This window comes from Pelecanus crispus, chromosome 2 (genome assembly GCF_030463565.1).
Source record: "Pelecanus crispus isolate bPelCri1 chromosome 2, bPelCri1.pri, whole genome shotgun sequence".
Lineage (NCBI taxonomy): Eukaryota > Metazoa > Chordata > Aves > Pelecaniformes > Pelecanidae > Pelecanus > Pelecanus crispus.
In genome coordinates, this window is record NC_134644.1 from 153,441,734 (window position 1) to 153,462,441 (window position 20,708).

Here is a 20,708-nt window from a genome sequence, read left to right on the forward strand (position 1 = left end):
TTCATTATTGTGTTAACATAACAGTGTTTCATGAATGGCTAAGTAGCTTTCTTTTTGACAGCTTTATAGCTATGGCGGTATGACACTTATTTCCCTAACATCCACCATTTAATGAAAAGCCCTGATTAGCTCTTCTCTTCCCCCTCCCCTGCTAGGTGTTACACTCTGCCTCCAGTTCTGGGCTGTTGTGCTGTGGCAGGGGTGAACGCCACAAGGCAGTAAGAAAGCAACACTATTAGTCAGCTCTGTGTTGCCTGACCTTAGTAACCAAGGCTGGAGTTAAAAGCAGGGTAGTTGTGTATAAAGCAAAGCGTTACAGACATATTAATAGCTACTTCTCCTCACCCACTGTATCAGTGGAGATGCCACGTTCCCTAATGCTTCGGTGGTAACCTGCTGGCTTTTGACTTTGCTTTGTATGAAATGAAATCCCACATTAGAGGTTAGTTTAAAGTTAATTTAGTGTCCTCACAGTAAAGGGAAAGTTCAAACAGGTGTCAAGGAAGGCTACAACTGTGCTGTTGCTGAGACAGGCACTCTGGACATAAGGAAGGGGCTGTGGAGTGCAAATGCATCCCATATTTGTGTTTTCGCGTGTGTGTGTCTGTATCTATATGTGAACATATATCTAAATGTGACACTCATCTAGGTCTATATACATAATATTTACTTATTAATATGCTGCATATGGTTATATGTGATATAAATCTCTCCTTTTGCATTTATTCATTGTATTTTATTATTTTCTGTATAAAGGCTGTGGCATCCAGCTTGCGCTGTCTTCCATCACAGACCATAATGTAGCATGGGAGAAGCCCAAAGGGACTTTTCCTTCCTTTTTGAACTAACTGCAGTTCTTTCTCCCAGTAGCAATCCTCCTGTTCAATGAAGTCTAGTGTGAAAATCCAGAGGTTAAATACTGCCAGCAGGAGTTTAACAGTAGCAGGATTTCCTTCTTGTTTACATGCAGTTTAAGTGGATCATTCAGCATCTGGATTTTGAAGTGTGCTGGTCATTTAGCTTTGTTTGGAGATGCACCCACATTGTACGCTTTTCTCTTTCTTAGGTCAATGAAAGTAAAACTTAGAAAAAAGCACGCTGTTGGTCCTACTTAAGAATTTCAGCTTCTCTTCTGTTTTGTCCTGAGGCTGGTCCTTGACTTGTGCTGTCACATAAGCCATATCCAGGTGTTGTCACAGACAAAGCTACACAGCATGAGCGAAAATTTTGCAAGGCAGTGCATTGACAGTGAAGAAGTGTAGTCTGTATTATAGTGCTCAAAACCAGGCTGTCACCATGTCAACCAAGGCAAAGCAGTTCACCTACATCTGGAAGAAGAGTGAACTATCTCAAGAACTGGTATCGATTAAGATTTGATGGTGCATATATATTTTTTTCCTCACTTCTTTTCCTCCTTCCTACAAAGCTTAAAAAGCTAATGAGTCTCCCAACTGTTGCTGAGAAAAGTCTGCAAATGTGAACTGGGTGCACACTGCAGGCTCATAACACAGAAGGGAAATGAAACATACCTTGTAAGACACTTTAAAACCATATTTTAAAGCCAATTTGAAGGTTTGCAGGGGCCTGACTTGTGAGTGTTGAGTACTTGGTATAGGTAAGGCATCATCAGGCATCCCTGTCTGCTGATTTACCAAAATAGGGCTATTCCCCTTTTGAGATCTTCATGGGAGCCGTTCAGCTCACTATGAGTAACAAATTTCATGTGATAATGCAAAAAACCACTTACCCATACTTAGAGAAAAGCAGTACTTAGTTCACATTCTGGCTCACATCACCCTGACTTTGTTTATGCTTCAACATTCATCTGAACATGGGAAGAACAGTTATGTTAGTCTCCAAGGTTCAGATGCTGCAGCGAATTCCTGCCATTGATCAAAGACAGTGATACTGGTCTCAGTTTATGTGGTGATTGTTATCAGCTACAAAATCACAGAATTTTATGACCATCTAATTCACAGTAATGAGATAGGAGGCTGCCAACCCAGTGGGCATTGTCTTTATGTTCATTTTAGCTGCTTATTCGCTCATGGTTTGACAAGCAGTCATTTTTCTTCTAAGAAAAAAAAAAAATTTCCATATTTCATGTTTCCAAGAGAAATGTGTTCATTTCACTTATGTGAAGAGTAAATAGGACATCTTCTTACTCATTGTATCCATGTGTATAAACTCACATTATTTATTATTTGAAGAATAAGCACAGTAGAGACCTTTACTGGGGACATTTGAGCTCTTTAATTTCTGGGACACACAGGACAGTCCACAATGCAGTCATACAAATGACTGTCAAGAAGCAGTCTGTAGATATATCTCACAGTATCCTTTTGTGTGTCGGTGGAATCAATGCCTCATTGTCATGGGAATCACAGATATATAGGGCTGGAAGGTATCTACAGACATAAGCTAATTCATTCCCCATCCTGACTGTACATAAAACAAACCTGACATATCACACTTGTTCTTAAAAACCTTCAGTGAAAGAAAATCTGCTACCTGCCTCAGTGAACTATTTCAACCCTTAACTGCCCTTTCAACTGGAAACCTTGTAGCCTGAATCTCCTTTGCTGCAAATTATACTGCTTTCTTGTACAAATCCCACTCAGGCCCTGAGAATAATTGATCGCTGCACTCTTTCTAACAAGCCCTATATATTTGAAGACATTATCACGCTTCCCCTCAGTCTTCCCTTTTCCAGACTAAACAAATCCAACTCCTTCAACCTTTCCTTGTAGTTCACATTTTCCAAACCTCTTATCATTCCTGTTGCTCTCCTCTGGATTCTCTCTACATTGTCTGTATCTTTCCTGAAATATGGTGACTAAAATAGGAAACATTATTCCAGCCGATTCTGAGCAATACTCAAGAACAGAACATCACCTCCAATAGCTTATACACAACACTCCTGACTTCCACTTGAGCTCCAGGCTTTCTTGCAACAGCAAGAAATAATTTAGTTTGAGGTTCACTATGTTTGTTTGTTTTACATTAATATTGCCTATTTATTCCTTATTTATCAATTGCTCATATAACTTCGACAGGTTTAGTATTTTGCATGTATATTGACTGCGTTTCATATTCACTTGTGAATGCTTCTCCAGGACTTGAAGAACGGCTTGTATTCTGACTGAAGCACCAAAATGCTTTGCAGTTCTTGTCTCATGCCACTTACTCTTTGGATGTTACCCACAAATGTCAAGTATAAAAAAAAGTGTCCTCCATCCCACCATCGAGAGTGTCAGTGAAAATCATGCTAGAACAAAGAGGCACAGGGACAAACTCCTGCAGAATCCTGTTTGAAATACCCCTCCAGCTGGACAGAGAATCAGTACTAATTATTATGTTGGGTACTGTTTTTCAACCACTTGGTCACACATCTTTTCGTGAAATCATCCAGACCACATTTTTCTTCCTTGCTTATGAGACTAGTATGCAAAGCACTGTTGAAAGCCCTACTGAAGTCAGGATTTATCAAATCTTCTGCCTTCTACTATGCTGTTATCCAGTCATCCTGTCAAAGAAAGAAATTAGATTGATGTGATCTGTTATTGACAAATCTATGCCTGCTGTTTCTTTTCACCTTGTTATCTTCTTGCTGCTTTCAGCTGGATTGTTTAATAATTTGTTGGTGTGTCTTTCTGGCTGTCTTTACCTGGGCTATAACTCCAAGGTCCTCTTCTTCTGCTTTTTAAAGACAGTTACTATATTTGCCCTTCTCAGTCCCCTGGAACATCCCCCATACTTGACAAAATCTTGGACACAATCACTGATGGTCCAGAGATTACTTCATCTAGATTGTTACAGCCTGGTGGCTGAATACCATTTGGCACTGTAAAGAATACGTTTAACTTAGGTAAATACTGGGTCTTTAACCTGATTTAATTAAGATTTTATTGGCTTTCTTCTTAATATATTGCTGATACTATCATATGAATATGGTATTTTATGAAAGAAGCATTGTTTTTATGGGGTTTATTTTCTGCCATGTTGAAGGATATGTTTGAAAGAATATCTAAAATCTGTTTACATTTTAAAGAGGCCATATGGTACAAGCACTAGTTTAGAAAAGCTTTGGCTCCCAGGAGTATGTCTACACTCAAGTGAAGGTAGTGCTCTAAAACTGGTCAAAAGAAAAAGAATTGGAAAAGTAACAGGAGGAAAGTAATGGAATTACTCAACTGCAAGGCTCACCTCAGGAAATCATGCAGTGTAATACTTTCACAGAAGGAAGATCACAGGGGAATAGACAAGCTCCAGCAGATATTTTATACCCAGCCCTTAAAACCTCTAGTTATGTAGTTTCCATCAAAGCCCAGTATTTCACAGTTCTGATTATTAAATGCTTTTACTAACAATTAATCTAATTTTTTTCCTGCAAAGTAAGGCAATTTCATCATGTATGTAAGTACCTGAAGAGAGGGTGCAAAGAAGGTGGAGCCAGGCTCTTCTCAGTGGTGCCCAGTGGCAGGACACAAACTGAAACACTGTAGTGTCTGTCTGAACATAAAGAAACATTTTTTTTACTGCCAGGGTGACTGAGCATGGTTACAGGTTGCCCAGGGAGATTGTGGGGTCTCTATCCTTGAAGTTACTAAAAAACTGTCTAGACACAGTCCTGGGCAACTGGCTCTAGGTGGCCCTGCTTGAGCAGCTGGGTTGGATCAGATGACCTCCAGAAGCCCCTTCCTACCTCAACTATTCTGTGATTCTGTGATCTCATCCTTCTTTCAGAAGTCAAGGAGAGCATTTGAATATTTTCACATTTATCCATAAGTTAGGCTTTTGCAACTGAGTTTCTTCTAATCTAAATAAACCCGATTCCTTCATTTTTTTCTTGTATCTGCCATTCACTTCTAACTGTCCATAGATATGGATTGCTAAGATAGTTTGGCATCAGTATATCTCTATTTTAGGAAGGCTTTAAACATTGTCTTACATGTCGTGTTCATAAGCAATGAAAATGTAATCATCACTGCTGACTGAAAAATCTCATCAGAATTGATCAATTATACATTGCCAAATTGGGGGGTATTTCAAATGAAACACAGTAGGAGTCTTTGCCAGGTCTAGTTTTATTCAAAAGCTCCACTCAGGAGTTTCTCTAGCTCTGCCTATCTTCACTTCAGCCGAGCAAATAGTGATATCATGCATCCCTGGGGTTTGGGTTTGAGCAAGGTGAGGATCAGAGAAGATGCACTCTTTGATAGGTAATTCACAAACAAGTTAAAAAAGTGAAAGGGCTTTTAAAAGCAGATGTGAAAAAAAGTGCTTTCTTTACAATAAATCTGATGATATGCCTATAATTAAGTCAAATAGGTTAAAGGCTTGTTATGCCAGGATAACATACAGTAAATACATCCATTGAATTACACTGAGATTCATGTGATGATTACATATAAAATTCCATGTAATGAGATATATTTATCATCAAAAGGTCTTTGGCCTTTAAGAAAATGTTACAACAATTATCCTCTGAACGTGAAAAGTCAATAGAGGTATAAATGCATGTCTTTATGCCATTATTGTGACTGGATTAATTTCAACAAGACCAGTACTGCTGACATTAAGCCATCAAGGGGGAAGCCTAGTGTTACTGATACAGCCTCTCAGCATGCCCTCTCATCTCTCCTTGTCTGCTTGGGCAGCCAGAAAGAAATTTTTTCCTCAACTCCGTCCTTTTAGAACCACAAACATCAAAATGGAATTTCACAATGAATATTGCAAGATACAGTCCTACAGCTCTTCCAAAGTTTTTTTTCTCTTGGATGTCCCAAATCTCTCAATGACAAAAGCTGTATTTGACACCAGCCACTAGACTTCAGTGGTCAATATTATGATTTGGAATATCATATTACTATTAACCAGCACACTCAGCCTCATACTCACTAGGGCAATTAAACTGTGAAGTAATAGCAGAATAATAATTTTCTGCCATCTCTGTGAAAGTGAGATGCAAAAATGAAGATGGGGTAGGATTCATGGGTATACATGGACAAGCAGTAAAGAAATTTATCAGATAGATACACACACAGGTAGCAGGCCAGCCTGCCCCTCCTTCCCCCCAAAACAGCCAAAAACACCCATAGAGAAAAATGTGAAATGTTGTCTCTTCTTTAAGTGTCTTGTTAGTTATTTTCCTGTAGTATAACACTTGAGAGGAATATTAGTCTAAAGGTTGATCCTCTGTGTTTATTCACATCATGTTTTGCATAATGGCATCAAGTAAAGTCTTTTTGTTCCAACCTCTGTTGCTTAGTTCCAAGACTGATCAATCTCAGGAAGAGAGTCTTTCAGTCACTGGTACTTAATAACATGTGCGTTTAGTTGTTCTGCCTGGATTTGAACACAAACACTGCATTTAAGAAGACTGAAAACAGATCTGGAGTAGAAGGTCTGTGTTGGATCCTGAGAGGGCTGGCATGTTGGTTTCAAGGACAGAATCAATCAGGTGTAATTCTTATTTATGAAGCAATTTTTGTTTATTTGTAACAGCAGTGTTATACCACTTGACCATTTTACATCAACAGCAATATTCACCCACAAGGTGATAAAATTATAAAAATCAGTAACACTTCAGTTCTTCAGTGGACTGATTAAGCAAATACATTTTATACTTCTATTTCAGTTTGAAAAATGTTGAGAATTTAACAGAGACCTAGATGACTATTTACTCATTATTTATTTATTTCTCTTTCTTTAGCAATGTTCTACATTGCAGAATCTCATTTTCCACTATTGTCTTGCAAAGCCAGTGAAAAACAGGACAAGGAAAATATGTAGACATATCAACACTACTTATCACTTCACATTCTTCATTTTTCTCCCCAAACTGATTTTTACATTTAATAGGATACCAAGCAACTAAGAATACTGTTCTTGTCTACAAATTGCAAATCAAGTTTAGCTATGAGCTCTTGTTTGGAATTATAAAAGTTTACATTGTATTATATTTGAAGGCAGCTGTCTTTTGTGGAATTTTAAAGTAGGCTAATTTTTATCAAAGGTTTTCCTTTCATGTCCTTTGATTACTAAGCTATATAAGTTAACCAAAAGATAACTAAGCATTAACCCATGTTGCAGTTTTTATCTCCTTTGGCAATCCCATGAGACTTCAGCTAAGTACGTTAAATGGAGCATAAATCTTTAAGTTGTTTTCATTAAGTCACATATTTAGAATACATATCCCAGTTTATTTGATCAATTGTAAAATATTAGCTGCTGCACTGAAGATTTGTGACATGGTTTGCAGCAAGTGAACAAACATTTCTGAAGAGCACTGAAAATTTTTGCTGGAATGCATGGATAAGTTACAACAATTAGGGTTTGGAACATTAATTTGTGGGTTTTTTTTCTTTATGTAACTTGCAAATGTATGCTTAAAGGCCAGTAATACCAACAGGCAAGCTTTGAAGATAATTCTAATATCGGCTTAATATTCTCGGTTTGCATTTCTGTTAATTTTCCCAGTTTTCTGATCTTTTGTTCTTTTTTTTAATTTATTGGCCAGCCCTAAAACCCAAGAAGAACACTAGCTGTAAAAGGGCAGGTGTTGGGAATAGCAGTTTTAGTGTGTGACTTGGCTTACCATAGCTTCCTAAACAACTCCATTTTCAACTCAGTAATGATGTTAAAATATGATGGAGTAGTTATGATAAGTATTAATACATTAATTATGTGCATTGGTGGGTGGTCTGAATATAAGATTTGTATGGAATAATTTATTGAAAGTTTTTGTCCTTGAAATAATATGTTGTACTTTCGTATTAGTTTTTGTCTATGACTTTCACATTGTTCTATAAGCATTAGCAAAATATTATGTTTTATAAGCATTAGCATTGTGTATCTCAGTACACAGTAGAAAGAGAGATGTTTTTCCATTTAGAGAAAGTGAAGCTCAGGTAGTGAGAAACTATACAGTTTATTCCAAGTTACAGCCAATAGCAAATCTTAGCTTATTGCCAAAATGTATGGACTTCAGGCAGAGCCTTGCACTGACATGATCCTTCATATCCATGTATCTTTTGTGGCTCTTGTGTTTTAAAAGAGGACAGTTTAGCTCCTTGGCTAAATTGCCCACAGTGAAAAGAGCCTGGCTTAAGCACTTTCCTTATACACAAGTATCTTAAATGCTTAATCAGTACTCTATCCTACTAATTGTACTCACAGGGGTATTCTTTTCTTATGTGAGCATCCCTGTCCAAAATCAGTAAGGCAGTTCATGTAATAGAAAATTTCCTAAATGAACAAAGGATTTTGCATTAACTTGTTAAATAAGTTTGAAATCATCCTATTAAAGGTTGTGTCTAAAACATCTTGAATTTCAAATCCTCACTGCCAAGGGAAGAATTATAATGATATTTACATGAAAAGTGTTCTTAAACTACAACCTATGTTGCTGTTTCAGTATTTCTGACCAGATATGTAGGATGCGTAGATTTGTCAGTACAAAATGGTACTGCAGAAATTCAGACTAGCTGCAGAAGTACATGATAATTTGGCAAGTATTACATATATACTAAGCAGTGTCCACTTTTAAAACATGTAGAAAATGCCATATGGACATTTGTCATATTTCCTTTACCAAGATAATCCTGCAGTAATACTATTTAGTTTTACAAGTGTTCTAAGAGGTTACATGAATGTCCAGTCTGGGTTTTAAAATTTTAACTCTGTATTTGACATGACTGTTCAGTCAGCAGCTCAAATACGAGCATTCTGAAATTTTAAAAAATACAATAAACCTGATAACAGCCCTTCATATCCTTTATAAACATTGCTAAAACTTGATTCTTAGTAACAGCAGATGTGGTAGTTCCAAAGTAAATGCAGGACATCTGCATGTGTCCCAAATCTGTTTGATATAGATGGCATAGCTTCATCTTCATTTATGATAGCTGCATGATCTTCTTTACAGCACTGGGAGGTCCACAATTCCTTGTTTAGTTGTGCATCTTTTGGAAAAGGATTTAGCTACTACTAACTCAGCAACACGGGATTTTAGCTGCCAAATATTTTGAATCCTGGTCTGGAATTCTTTGTTTTCTGAGAGACAAACAGCTAGGTAATGCTCGGCAAATGCAAGAGTGCTGTGCTTTACGTATTCTGGGGATGATTATAAAGGCTAGTTTTACTATCAGTAACACACCATTTGGGAATCAGTAACACATTGTTAAAAACTTGTGTACAACAGTCTTTTGTTGGCAGTGAAATACCCCTTTCGTGTTAATATACACTGCAGTTCTGCTTATTTTAAACATGCTATACATTAAGTAGATATGATAGGTTGGCATTCATTGACAAATTAAGTGAGTTGATTAGCAATCTGAAATCTGCATGGACCTTCATTATGTTTGTCATGAATTGTAGGCCTAAAAAGTGCTTTTCAGATAAAAGGCACAAAACATGAAAGTGAAGCAGAGGCTGATAACCCTTTCTGAAGGAAGAGCTATTAGTAAGTCTCATTGCTTAGCCATCCAGTAAACACTTCAATGACTTCTGATTACTATTAACCAACAGAATGATGTTTTTCTCAGCAAAAAAAGAATTACTTGTGTTTCCCAAGCTGTGTATTTCAGTTCAATAGAAAGAGAGTAGCTTGGCAAGCCAACTGTGCAAATGTTGGCAAAGTGTAAGAAAGTAAGAAATATAGGCAGATTTCACTCTGTTGAACTACCTGTTTTATCCAAGGAAATTAAAGGGTTGTGAATAGAAATTACAGCGTTTGAAATGTTTATTTGGTCAGATCCAAAGTGGTCATCCTGTTTTTAGAATCAGAAGTTCATTGAGGCTTCTTAAACCAACCATCAGGTGAAAATCACAGGTCTCACACGCACTCGATTTAGTACTTTCTAGGATAAACATGAGGTTTTTTCATTGTTTAGAATATATCTAAATATATAACTAGGTGATTAATTGAGGTCCCATATAGATGAGGAGCAGGGGAGCAATTCCTTGCCAACCTTCATTCATGGGCTCCTACGGGAGCCTGACAGCATAATTTAGGATAGCATTAAAATTGCCCTAAATTACATCCTGTTGCCTGGAGCTCCAAGAAGCTTCTATATGACCAAAGCATTTCCAAACACAGAAAAACTTTTTCTCATCCACACTCTTATGGGAGAAGCTGTGAAGGAGACAACTTCGGAAGACCTTATATCAGTGTGAGAGTTGATGGGAAAATATAGTCAGAGTTCCTGAGAGAATGATAACAGAGATCAGGATCAGTGTTCATGAGCATACATATATAAATGCATTCTAGCCCATGAAAGACAAAACTTTTAAGAAAGCGTAATATGCAGCTGGAAAAACAAGCATGCTTTCAGGTACACAGCCTCTTCTTTGAGTCATTCACAAATCTTGTTTCATTTTAAATTTTTAAACTGTCACGGCTACAACACTAATATGGACACCCATGTGCCAAGGCAGTTTTGAGCATTTATTTTCAAAGGAGGCAGTTTTATCAGTGTTGTCAAAGGTAATGGTTAAAAGAAATTAAAAAAAATCACTGGATAGGTACAGCTTGGCTCATTCTACGAGGAGGCAGGACATGAACAACTGAAATTGTCTTCTAGTGTATGTAGAGCATAACAAGCCACATGAAGCCTAGGCATGCTGTTACTCTTTTGTTTGAATTAGGGTCTAAGTCTACACCCATCAAAATTATCAAAATGTTGTTACTGATTTAACTTGGATCAAACCCACTTGATCGGGAAAATAATTCATATCACATTATACAGACAAAGTTTATCTCTGTTGTGTAAGAGTATGTCTAATACTGTAGCACCTAGGTACCGGGAAGTTATTTATAGCTATACCAAATCCTCTTCATGTTTTGTTACTTCAGCCATACTGCAATAAACCACATCAATATAGCAAAATATTTGGTATGCAGCAAAATTTCTCCCATCATTTTTGAAGGAAACTCAAGTAAAGTCTTACAACATCTATAGAACAGTAGAAATCTTTCATAAACCTGGGAAACACAGTCAGTTCAAAAGCATGCTGAACCATGAACTTAGTTCTGAACTGTTTCCAGGGGGGCTTGAATAGTTCATCAGATGGACAAATACATTTATTTATTTACTAGGTAATCAGAAGCAGAGTTAACCTTTTAAGTACTTCTCTGCTGTCGAAAAGGGGGCTTCTAATGAACAGCTGTATTTTGTCTTTTGTCATCACTTGTTCATATTAAGAAGCATAAAATACTTCTTGTTTGTTTAATATGTAAATTATGCCTTGCATGATCTAAGAGGTAGCTCACAGGTCCAAGGTCCTGGAAAGAACCAGTCTATTCTTAGGTACGGGTAGGTGAGCAGCAGAGTTTCTTCACAGTGAAGGCATAATCACAAAGAAATTCACAAATAAAGCCTTCAATGACTTTACTGTGTGTTGAGGTTAAACTGTTTTGCATAAGTGTGGAAATGAATTATCTATTCATTTTAGATCCATTGTGTCCTTATTCAGCATAGCTCTTAAAGAAAGGCCAAAGAAATCCTGCATAACACCAGTGGAGCTTTCAAATGCTTCAAAGAGCATGGTATCAATTGAAATATCATCAGGCGTGCTAACATGTAGCTGTCAGGTGAGCCTGATGGGCTGTTATTACCACTGTCATGACTATTATTTGTATTATAATTATTTGATCTAATTCTAGGATAAGCCAGGACCCCAATTCTGTAAGTGGTATATAAACACAGAAGGTCCCTAAGGCTGACTAAGTAAGGACTTAGTAAAGTCTTCCCTGGTTCTGTGTCAGTTAACATATGAACTCTAGCAATAGTCAGGTGTGCAGAAAAGGAAGAAAGGAGAGACTGATTTTCTTTATTAATCAGTGATGTCCAGTGTATATATTTACTGTAGTTAGGGTATGCTACATTTGATGCATTTACATTTTTTTTGTGACTGGACAATGCAAACATAAGCAATTCTTACCCACTCAGATCAACTTTCTCTGGTCAGTTGTGAGCATTAGAGAAAATCTTTATGTTCTTCGCAGCCTTTGGTATCCAACAAGGGGCCAAGCAATTTCAATTCCCTTTTACCTTCCCAATGTCCTTCAAATTCCAGGGTCTGTGGCCATAGGCTTAACGAAACTCAGACACTGGATCCAAAAGCTGATAGTTTTGAATAAAAAATTTGAATCATTAAGCACTTCAGGAGGGAGTAAAGCTTTCATGTAAAGGGACAGATTCTTATGGAAAGCGGATTACTGATGAAAGATGAATGAAGTCCAGAAGAGCAGGACACAAGACACAATTCATGTTCTGTTTCCAACTGAATCTTGAGGTTTGTGGGAAAGGAATCATTTAGCTGTGTTAAATACCGAAGTCAGATTAGAAACCCCTCATCTGACTTTTTTTCCTTCTAGTGTAAGATTTCACAAACCAAAACTGTTTCATATGAAAAAATCCAAAATGCTTACATTTCCATGGTACATGTTTTTCTTACTGTGTAAAAGTTGTCTTGCTTTCATTTATAGGCAGATTTCTTTCTTAGCAAAACCTTTAAGATTATTGATAGCTTGTATTTGGATTTTATATTTTGTTAAAAATTAATGCTAGTATTAAAACATGCAACATCTAAAACCAAAATTAGGATACAACCTCTTTTCACAATATTTTGAGAGGTTTCAGTATGAGGATAATGAAATGATCTTAAATGATCTGCAGAGTCCTTTTGGAAAATAATAGCTTTTTCACATTTCTGTAATCATTTTTTTAAGATATGGATACTGATTGTGCATGATGATTCATAGACTTTCTTCTATATCTCAGTTTTCCTTTCCTTTTTCTCCCCTTCACATATTCTCAGCTCAGCTTAACTAGTACCATTTTGTGTCTCTCTCCGCTTTATGATATGATGAATGTGGCCATTCTTCTCTCCCCATCATTACAGCTGGTCTTTGATCCAGTACAGCTAATTTATATTTACCATCTATCATCTACCATCAAAACTTTATTGGAAAAGAGGTGCACCTGGACTGAATGAATTTCTTTTGATGGAGTTTGAGACTATTTTAGGACTTGTGATTAGGACACATTCATCCTCTTAATGGAACACAACAGAGCCATCTTCAAATTTGTGTCAGCAAGCACTTGGTTTGTTTCAGTACATCATAGATATTTCAGAGTTCATCCAGTGTTAGACTTAGCTATAACTCATTTGTTAGTGATCTGATCAGAAAGGTTATCTTGGTAAATTCTGTTGTATTTTGTACACATACAAATTTTATTTATATTTGTAGCATAATCCTAATCATGGGTGTTGGACTAAATGACCTTTAAAAGTCCTTTCCAACCCAAACTATTCTATGATTCTATAAGTCATTGTAAAACTAAAAGGATGTATATACCCAACATAAATAGCAGCAGAATATATTAGATAATTATGACCCCTGCTCTTCCATAGCTGAATTGTTACAAGTACCTGAGCGTGTTGGTTTTATCCTATTCAGATATGTCTTCATTGTACATTAAGACAATACAAAATGTGCAATTAATACTCTGAGATTACAGATGTAAGTTAAAATAAAAGTACATGCCTTATACCTGTATACAGCCATCAAAATATCTATCATGAATTTTCTTTAGACAATTCATTTGTAAATGACTCTTCTACCACAAATGGTGTTATGCTAACAATTGAAAATCTTGCAAATAAGCAAATTGAACAGTTTCTTTTATATCAAATGGTTAGATGCAGCTGTGAAGTGTGGGTTACACTGCCAAATGCCCTTCATCTGATTTGAAATATGAGTTGCACTAAGGGGTACTGGTGGCAAGCATCTACACACTACTGATAGAACTTATTCTTAGTGGGGTCAGCTCTAGGTCAAGACACTTAAATTCAGGACTCTACAGGCAGATGCCCACATGGGCACTAAGTGCCTGAACTTTCATTATAGTTACTGAGGATCTAAATAGTAGAGCCTAAAAGGTGATTTAGCTCATCTGAAGCAGAGATCAACTGTTTGTTCTAAGCACATATAACTAAGCATGGCTGACTCCACTGGGCTTGACTCAATTGCCCTTAGACAGCTAACTAGTACCGTTTGAGATGCCCCAAGGTATCTCAGACATGTACAAAAGCTTAGGGATATGACACAGGGCCTAAAGGAGACCAAAGACCTTCTGGAGTGGCAACAGGAGGACCAGTGGGACACTCCAGTGCCGCTCAAAGGGCATGAGGCTACCCAGAGCAGTACGTTGAGCTGTACTTGCTCAGATACGTAGCACAGAGGTTTATGTGTAGGTACTTGAATTGTATTGTCTTAATCTCACACTTAATCTGACCCCCCTTTTTCTTTTTTTTTTAATCTGACCCCCTTTTTCTTAAACTTTTCAATTTCCCCTTTTCAATAAGCTGTTATGTGTTGTTACATTTTTCTAGGAAAAAATAGAGCAGCCAGGTATTCCAGCTCCTGGGAGCTCAGCACACTGTCCCTAGGCAAAGGACACAGAAGTTGTCTCTCACTAATGGGAGCTAACTGGGGAAACCTAACTTGTCTGGAAGGTCTGCATCATTCTGGGGAAGTCCCTTGATTCAGGGAAGCGCCCTGTCTCAAAGCTGGAAGGGTAGAAGTCTAGCAAGTCACAATTCAAACTGAGTCTTGCAAAGCTTTCGCTCTCCTGGCCACGACAGAGATCTTCATCGCAAGCAGGTGGTATAGGCAGCTCTAAGTTGCAGTCAGCTGGCAGGGAACCTGAAGGATCTCCAGTCTATGTTGTCAAGGTAGTCCAAGGCAGTATTGCCCTAGAATCACAGAATCTGGCAGACCAGTGTGTCCTAACAGCCCAGTGTGTCCTAACAGCCTGCTCCAGTCTACGGAAAGTCTTTTTGCATATTGATGAGGACTTGTCAAATTCAGCATACTTCTGCAAACCACTTAGATAAGAAAAAAGATATTAAGAATTTCTTAGGTTAAGAGGCTGTAGCAGTTCCCTCTTAGCATCTTCCAGTGAAGTGTGCTTGCTCCATGTCACATGATGGAGGAGTGACAGTACAATCATACGTTAGAGCTGAGTTTGACCTCATGATGTATGTGAGAAAAACATCTAAACTGATCATTTGGAAGATTCTCTGAGTAGGAAAAAAAAAAGACTTCAGGTGGAAAATATCCACCAAATTAATTTTTGTAGTTCAATCTTGGTGCAGAAGACTGAAACAGAGACCAAACAGCTCTTTGGAGTGAAATGACAGATTTTAAGAACCAAGGACTTACACAGCACCTGAGGCACTAACATAACGATGCTCTGACTTATAACAGGGCTAGTGGTGGATTTACTGTGGGTGCAGGAGAAAGAGCAAAGGGACCTGTAATCCTCCCTCCCCATTCAGATTCCATTAGCATGACCTGCTCTAGTTGGGGAAATGATCCCATGGTGTCTCCACAGTCTGCTCCCCACCCTGTCCCCATACAGCTGCATCCAGTCACTGGCTCACCATGGGACTGATGACGGGTTGTTCACTGATAATGACCCACACTTCATAACTCTTTTTTTTCAGTCCTCCCTGACAGATCATCAGTTCCAGCAAACCTGTGCTAGGCAGTGACAGAAATGCAAGAAGAGACATTATTAACAAAAGCACAGCAGACTCTAAACACCTAGGCAGAGTCAAGGCATCCATACTTTGTCATGTTAGAATATAATAATAACACAGAACATCACACTTAAGTGTTGATATAATCTTTTTCTATATTTGATTTAGAATAAAACCAACAGTTGTTACAGTAATCAGGGTCTATTGGCCTTGGTCAAGTGAGAGGATTGCAATCATTTATTAACTTAATCCTTTTCATGTGTTTCAAGCCAGAAAATAAACACCCATTTCTAAGCATTCTATCTATCTGTTCAACTTTTATTGTAGAGAGAGCACTGGTGTTAATTAAATCTGTGTGGGATTTTAATCCCTATCATTTGCCAGGATGCACACAGGAAGACAGCACCTTAAACAATGCATCACATCAGAGAAATCTATTTAATCATTTGCTTTATTATTCAGGGAGTGTAAAACTTCTTATGGTATTGTGATGCTCTGTATTCACAGTCCCCTGATAGCACAGAAGTAAAACAGTTAAAGCATTAGCAACCTCAAGTTTGCAAAAAGCCTGAGACTAGTTTAAAAATAACAACATTTTTAAAAGAATACAGTTTAGGGGGTTTTCCCCCATTTATGGTCTTATTTTTTCTGAGCTTTTTGGTTTCAGTTGGGTGTACTGCAAGATTTCCTTAGCCTCCGCATGGTCTGGGCACTCCTTTTTAATGAATGTATATATGTTATTTCTTGATTCCAAGAGTTGAGGCTTTTAAGGGAAAAAGAAAAAGAAAAAAACCCAAACAAACAAACAAAACAAAAAACCAATAAGGGACTGTGACAGAATGCTGACTTAGTCAGGCCTTTGAGAGGCATCTGCCTCCATTTTATACACTGCAAGTGACAACCCCTACCCAGAACGAAGACTTTTAATTCAAAATGCCAGGTTTTGTTGTAATCTAAACTAGGGTAATTAACAAATTCTTATACAGAGAAAAAGCAAAGTAATCAGGTCAGAGTGCACAGAAGTAACAAGGAGGGATGAAAACCCTTTCCTGCAGCCACCTGAGTCCTCCCAGGTCTGTCTTTGCTTCCCCGCTTGGTTCAGGCCACTCAGAAACTATTGTTTGGATTGCACCAGTTTTGCACACGCCTCCTTAATCCCTGGGCTCTTTCTTCTTCTATCACCTCAAAACCCTAGCTGTGCATTTCTCCCTTGCTCTTCCCAGCATTCCTCTCCTAAGCTGCAGTCTCCCAAATCCTCACTGTGGCTCCCTGCAGTTTTCAGTCCTGCCCAGACTGGATTTCAGAAGCAGCTTCTCCAAGACCCCTCCAGCTGCCAAGACATTGTCCCCCTCCCTCCAGGACTCTCTCCTCTGACCCAGTCGCTCTCCTGTAACCCAGGAACAAATAAGGCAGACACCGATCTGTTACCCCAGTGTTTTACAAGATTAGTTTTATTGTAAAATGAAGCTGGCAATATATAACCTGCATATGTCCTTTACAACCTGCTGTACTATCCTCTGAGTTGGACAGATGTGTGTTTCCACAGCCTTGGTCCTGCTTCAAGTAAATTGCTAAGTTTTGTGTGTTTATGCAAATATACATATTGTGTGCTTTACATTGCATATTTTCACATGCACCTAACTATTCATGTAACTATATGATGTCTGCCAAACTCACAAGTAGCACAGTTTAAGACTCTGCATGCACAACCCAAATGATAGCATTAGGTATATATACACACACAAAAAAGAAAGTAGTTATAGAGCTAGGATGTCATTTTACAGTCATGGTTACCCTTGCAGTAATCAAATATACTTACTAGTTTATTATGTAAGTTAAATATAAATATATTCTGCCATTGTGTTTCTCTCAGAAATCCAAAATAGACAGCAGTTCACTTTCTGTAACATAACGACGGTATATGAGCAGTTTTCATTCACTTGATTAGATTTTATATATTGATTTATAAATGGCCAATAAATGGTACTAACTGTTTACCATATGTGCTAATAAATGATTTATCAATAGTTATGAGTTGTTTCAAAGCCTAATGAGTAATTGGGCTTTTTATATTCATCACTCACAACTACTTTAATAGAGATTCGGAGAATCATATACGACATACCATACATGCTTACACTATCAACTTATTTTCCATTTTAAAATGAAAATGCCATGTAAAGTTTGATCCAAAATAATGCTTAAAGATATTCTCTCATCCTTCTCTAAAAACACTATCATCCAAATACAACTATAAATTAGATACAAATCTACTTACTGGCAGATGGGTCTGTTATATCCTGATATATTGTCTATGCGACTATTGTAGGGCCTTGGAAGTAAATCTTTGGTAGGAGTTTCAAAGTGAAGAGTATAATCCAAATATAAGCCAATAAACTTTGTAAAGAATAAGCCTTTGAAACTCAGGACAAGAAAACTCTCTCACTTCAGGAGAGATGTTTTTCTTTCTGTAGCTAAGCAATCACTTAGCTGATATTTGAATCTTAACTTATGTTTCCTGAAGTTGTTCTTTGATCCAATACTGCTCAGTCAAAATCCACTATTGTAAGTTTATATATGGGATAGAAAAGTGACCTCAGAATGTCACACCATGTGTTTCTCATGAGCTGTTAGCATGCTATTCCCTCATGATTAGAAACAGCAAGATTCCCCCGTGTTGAATGATCTGGTGATATCATGGGACTTGTATTTCTCTGGATCTTTAGCTACTTCATGAAGACAATAGAGCACAGAATCTTTTTTTTTTCCCCCCAAACAAATGTAAGACTTCTATATCATCAGAATAATGGAATTTTGTGTGAGCATGAGTACAATAGCTTATTCAGGCTGGTGTTCTGGGGCACAAACTGGATATTTAGTTAATCAGCTGGAAATGTCTATTAACTGGAGACTAGGTAAATGATACTGCAAAGCACAATGCACCTTGTGCTTTGGTGACTCTATGTCAAAATGAAAACACAGGCCTGCAAACCATGAAGCGAATTTTGCTTTCATACAGTGCTGTCTGTTCAAATACAGTGACAGCACTCTCAGTAGACGAGTGCACTCCACATACGTGCAAACATAGCAGTGTTGCACAATGGCCATCTGCAACACAGAGGTAAAAACACAGATCAAGAGGTAAAATGGGACTGGAAGGAACATGAAGCAAGGCTGATGGTAAGGACCAGCCAAGAAAGTCTCATTTTGGGGGTGGGAGGAATCTTCAGATAAATCCCAGCACTTCAGGCATTAGGGCTCTAGGTGAATTGGCATCCAAGAGAGGGATGAAGGTGATGGAAGGTGGGTTGCAGGTGTTTTGCTTCCTAGTTACAGAGCAGAACTGTAGCCTCAAAGGAGGCTGCCTTTTCTCTGAAGAAAGAAAAGTGCAGTGATTATGTCTATTCCTATAAACTGTGGGGAATGAGATTATACGGGGGTGGAGTGGAAGGAGGAACAGAATGAAGAGATGGGTGAAAGCCTTCGGGTTCCCACACACACACACCAGCTAATCTCCCGAGACCACATGTCTTGGAAGAGGAAGAGCTCATGCTAAGATGCCTGGGGCTCTTCCACTGCTGAGCTGCACACTCTTCCTGCTGTGACAATACCTCCTTCGGAGGAAATGCTAGGGGGAAGGAGGAAAGGATGAAACTTGGAGCTTTCTGAGTTTATCACCAAATATTCACCCTGGACATAGTCCGGATGCAAATGTCCAGTGTTAGTCTGTAAACAAGAATGGAAAAGCAGTGACTACAGTCTCAAGACACCATAGAAAAAAAAAAAAAATTATTTGCAAGTGACTTAGGGAGTTTATTTGGAAGAGCTGTTTCTTTCCTTCTTCTGCTCTGTCTTGATTCAGAAAGTGCTGTACAGTAAGGACTTGGTGAATATAGTTGTTTCTGAGTTTCTTACTTAGCTCTGAGCACCTCAGAAAAGTTCAGGAATGACTTTCAATCAGGCATTTTAAAATTGTTTTTAATTTGTCTAAAAACAGGCTAAAGAGTTTAATTAACAGGCTCAGAGTAATAGTTATACCATTTTTCCTCTGCTATCAGCTTTCACTTTTATTTACGATGGGAGTCCCCCTTGTATCTCCTTTCCCACAGGGCCCACTATCACTAATATTTCTGTGATCTGTGAATAAACCAAAATTTAAAGTTAGTACTTACAATCAATGCAAATTAATGATTTCTTAAAAAAAATATTTCAATCAGGAAAAGCAGCTTTGTAGTTGAAAATCCCATGCTGGCCTTAGAGTGGGAGTTTTTCCAGCCTCTGCTTAAATCCAAAAAAATACTGCAATCTTCTGGCACAGGCTCACTGTAATGCTTTAAAAACAATTTAGCAACTGTCATTGCTGTAATTACAGTAACTAATTACCATCCTTAGCAAACAAATAGCTTAACATAATACGCAAGCCGAATCAATTTTGAAGAAATGCAAATTCCGAAAGCGAAAAAGGGCATTTTGGCAAACCTGAAAGAGAAGCGGGAAAATAATACACTTTGTTTTATCTGCACATAATTCCCAGGGAATATCATATCATAAATATTTGCATTCAGTTCTTATCAGGACATTTGCATTTGCTTCTTATCAGTCTGCAGGCCGGACTCTGCCAGATAGAGAGTAGAGCTCCACACCATGCACATATTTCTAATGAATCACGTCTCAGGCCGAAAGAATATTTTGGCTGGAACTTTATCACTGAGATGAAGAGGTCATTTACTCTCAGGGTCGGTTCATCTTAGAATTGTCTTGAGATTTTGATGTGATTCAACCAACATTTTTTAAAACAAAAAACCAAACCAACTTTGCATTCTGTTCATTTCTGTAGCACTTATTAAGTCTGACTGTCTGAGAAGTAATTCCTCCCCCCAAAATCAAAATCGTATGTAAACAGGTTTGATCCATATTTATGTCCCACACTCCATAACAAACAATGCTGCACATTTTCCAGTGTAGAGAAAAAGAATAAAGCAATAACAGACTAAAAATAAAGACTAAGAATGAAACAAGCTGCACTTAACAACCATTATCTTGAAATTTAATGCCAAATCCTTTTGTAGTACTTCAGAAATACGTTTGATTAGTGGCAGTTTTCTCAGTAATGAGAGGAAATGTTTATGATCAGAAAACAGTCTCTCTAATGA